This window comes from Pteropus alecto, unplaced genomic scaffold, assembly GCF_000325575.1.
Source record: "Pteropus alecto unplaced genomic scaffold, ASM32557v1 scaffold413, whole genome shotgun sequence".
Lineage (NCBI taxonomy): Eukaryota > Metazoa > Chordata > Mammalia > Chiroptera > Pteropodidae > Pteropus > Pteropus alecto.
Window position 1 is genome coordinate 1,063,875 of NW_006434120.1, and position 4,686 is coordinate 1,068,560.

Below are 4,686 nucleotides of genomic sequence, written 5' to 3' on the forward strand. Positions count from 1 at the left end.
AATAGATAAAGAAATCAAATGATATGCCAAAGGAATATGCATTGTACTATCAGTGACAAGTAGGGCTGTAATGATGAGGGAAACATCCGCAAAGACCAGCAACATTCCAAATATTCTACAAGTAAATAAATAAATAAATAGTATAAAGATAAAGTAATTTTCACCTTTATAGTTAGATATCTAGGCCAATGATCTCATAACAAAATGTCATTATTTAGGATTAAACTCTGCAGTGGTAGGGAGAATTGCATTACCTTAGAATACGAAAAAAAGTTACTCAGTTTTCACCCAATAGAAGCAGTTGTTAGGGAAACAAAATTCCCACCAAACCACTTGATGTTATTGTGAACTTTTATCACAGACACATCAGACTAACACTCCAAAATAGAATAGGCAAACTGAATTAAAACTACATGTCTCTGCTTATAAACTCTTCTTAAAATTAGAGAATTTTATAAGGGGCTTTTTAACAATTTCTCATAATAAATAAAACCTCATTAATCTAGATAATTTTTAAGAATTTAGCAATTTTTAAGAATTTGCTTTAGTCAAGCAAAAGCATGACTAAAATATGCCCTTAAAGGACCACTTTGGCCGGTAAGATTTTTTTATTGGTGAGATTTTATATATTAATGGATGCTTCTAGAACAGTGCTGGGTACATGAGAAGAAATTCAATTTCATAAACACATACATGATTGAATTCTAGAGTATCTCCTAATCTTTTCTCTTGTATATTCTAAAGACATTCTCCATAAATCGATTATACTACTGATATAACCTATGAAGATAAATTAGTCTTAAAAGTACTTTTTTACAATTGCAACAAAAAATAAAATATATATTTAAAAGGAAGCAAGTATATTGTGTGAATTTGTATTACAGTATGAAATCTTACTATAATGTCTAGAAGAAGCCTACATAGAATGCTTCCAGAATTAAGGAGTAATTTTATACAAATAGGTATTTAATACTTATAGAATTTTAAAATGCATACTTCATTTTTACTTTCACGGATAGCAAAAACATATTAAATGTGTTACTATTAGACTTAAATAAATGCCATTCTTTACAATACTTAATGTTCAGCTGAAACTAAAATTCCAAGATAAATTATATTAAATGGGGCACAGAGACTATTTAGCAACACACTGACAGTGGAAATGATTTTTCCCCCTTAAAGATCCTTACTCATTAAAAAATATTGCTATTAAGTTTTAAACATATTTATCTCCTTTTCTAGGGTCTCACATACCTGTACATAACGGATGATACAATTAAGTACACAAGTCTCTTAATCTTGAAGCTGCAAAAAGAATTAAAAATCAAATCTCAAATTTCTCAAGTTTATCACAGATTTCTTCTAATATATGATATGATTTTAACAAATAAACTAGGCCTTTATAAATATAATTTTTAAAATAATTTTTCAGGAGTTTCATAACAAAATGCTTTTAACTAATAACTAAATTTTTCACCTGTCTGCTTCATGATTGTTTTTTACTTTAATATGTGGATGTTTAGCAACACTTCTCTTGACTATAAAGCACCAGCCCCAACATTATGGTAATATTTAACTTGGGGTCATCAACTAAAGCAAAATAGCATGGATTTCATAATGAAATGCATTACGGTGACATTTCATTTCAATGTCACCATAATAAAACATAAAAAAATAAAAATAGAAAAGAGGAAAAATATAAAGAAATAAGTAATCTGTACTATAAAAAAAAGATAGCATGGAGACAGAGGAGAGTGGTAGGAGAGATCTGTGCTCTAGCTCTCCCATTAATGAGTTATCAGATCCTGGACAAGTCAAGTCATCCACAGCAATAAAATAAGAGACTTCAGGAATGGGTAAGGAGTAAATGACACTCTTGTCTTGTAATATTCCTTCTTGAAACAAGATACTTCATGAATATGATAATTAAACATTAATAAGAGTCACGTGTGGGGTTGCAAGTGCACTTTGGAGATAAGGAATTTTAATAAGATACATTTCAAAGGAGAAACACTCTAGCAACTGGGCTCCTTCCATTAACAGGAGGAGGAGAAGCCTGTTTGATGGAGCTTCCAGTTATTTATTGTTTTACCCTATGGCTGAAGACAAGGTAGCAATTGGGAAGCAATTTATTGCCTCTCTGAAGCCTCCAACAGGGGACCCAAATTCCACCCCAAGTAGGACTGATCCCAAGATAGTGCTCAAAGTCTGTATAAAGACTGTAGAATGGAGAGGATAAATGTTGAACAGAACTGCAACACTACCGAAATTGCCCATGGATGAATACTGTTAGGCTAACCTGAGATATAAGAGCTCCTCACTCCCCTAATCTCTTTTTTTCCATCTGCACTGGCTTAGGGAGTCAAGGTTGATGTAGATGAGGGAACTGATTGTCTAAAAGAGGTGAATTTTCCCCTGAAGCTACCATTCTCTTAACATAGGCCCTTTCTGATCCCACACATATAACTGATGTCTGGGTAGCAAAGAAATGTAATAATAAATCTGACGTTGCCTGACAAAGTGAGCATACAGAACCATACCTGACAGAATCAGAAGCACAAAGGCACAGCTTGGGTGGCTTCTATCTTTTTTGGTGCCTCCTAAAACTAACACAAGTAAATATACAGTCGAGATTTTTAAAAAGTGTGCTATATAAATGCAGCTTCAAACAATGTGTGCAGAGTTTTCGGGGAAAGGACTGCGACCAATAATTCTACACCCAGGAAAAGTACTGTTTATATTTGGAAGCAACATACATTCTCTAACAGGCAGAAACTCAAAGCATAGCATCCATGTATCTTTCCTAAAAACAATCACTCAGAGATGTGCTCAAGCTGAGTAATGAATCTAAATGAACACAGGAATCAGTAAGACACCTTATAGAGAATAGATGTTAAATACAATCATAAAAATTCAGAACCAAGTATAAATAATCATTGCTAATGTAGCATATGGAGATGTAAACAAATGATTCTAAAAGCAAAGATAAATAACAAAATTACTGATAACAGTATGGATTTCAATTTGCAAGTTTTCTCACACAATTTGGGATTTAAGGGTTATAAGATGATGATAGTAAAAGCATGTTGTATTTCTTACCTTTCTCAGATACAAATCCAGTTTCAATATGGATATTGATGGAGAAACAAAAATACAATTATGTTTTCTAAAAATAGGTTTATAACCTTCATTTCATTAAAAAATGGAAAGGAGTAAAAACAAATCAATTCATAGTGACATATTAAAATATTTAAAAAGAAAGTATCAAGAAAGTGTTTATTATAGAAAACAAAGTAAAATGATAGTAAATAAAACCTAATATGCCGGAAATGATAGCAAATACAAACACAAACTCTCATATTAAATATTGACAATATTCTCAGATAAATTTAAAATTTATATGCACTATATTCTGTATAGAAGTGACAAAAACTAAATTAAAGTGATAGTTTGAAAATAAAGAGATGGGCAAAGATAGAGATGCAAACGTTAAATCTCAAAACCATTAATAGTTGTAATATTTATATCAAAGTTGAATTCGAAGCAAAAATATTAACTAAAAATATGACTAAGACTTATTTTATATTGATAAAAGGTAGACCCTATAGGACATTAACAAGGTCATGTGGAACAGGGGTAGGATTTGTATTGGGAGTGGTTCTTGCCTTTCCAATGGACACTAATTTTTCTGTACATATGCTGGCAGGGGAGGCATGTGGCATACTCAAAACATTAAAGGCACTGGGTGATTCTTTGGTTTTCTTGCTCTCACTCTAGGGATCTGGCTGTTCTCCTCAAACTATCCACAACACAAAAAGCTACTTTCCTAAATTGTAGTGTAAACTCAGGTTGAAGAGAGCAGAGTCAGGATTTAAGTTAGTTCATTAGAATTCTCTACCAGGGTTTGGAAAGGAAGCCCTAAAGTTCTTAGGATGTCTCTTGTTTGGCTTGGTCCTCAGAGAATATATTTCTCTTTGGAGCAGTGTTGGTACTAAGGATAGGATCTATGTGTCTCTAACCAAATACTATCTATTCTTAAAAATACATATATTGAAATAGTTTCTATTGTGCAGAGAATACATATATTTAAAGACATTATATCAAACATTTAAAGAAATTCATCCTGTAATAAGATATAGAAAACTTCAATGTACTCTAAAATATAAAAAGTATGCAGGCTGCATTTTCTGAAAATGGTGTAATAAAACCAGTGCAGTGGCAGAGTACTGACATACAAGATATTTTATTGCATTTTATCACTACAGAAATTAAAAGGTACCATACATGACAACTTAGATTAAATGATGATATTGCTTAAAAGATACAAACTACTAACATTTTCTAAAGAAAAAAAAACAGATAACCTGAATGGTTTAAAAAATACTACCTTTTAAAGAAATTGAAATTGTAATTTAAAATTTTCCAACAACAAAAATCCAAGCTCAGGTAACTTAACTGCAGAATTTTACTAATTTTCTTTAAAGCAGAAATAATACTAATTCTAAACAAACTCGGATAAATGAAGAAGACTAACTCATTTTAGAAGACTAACATTACTCTGATACCAAAACCAGTAACAACATTACAGGACAAGACAAAGAAATGACCATCTTTCATGAATATAGATACAAAAATCCTTAACAAAACATTAGCAAATTGAATTCGGCAATATATAATATATAATAT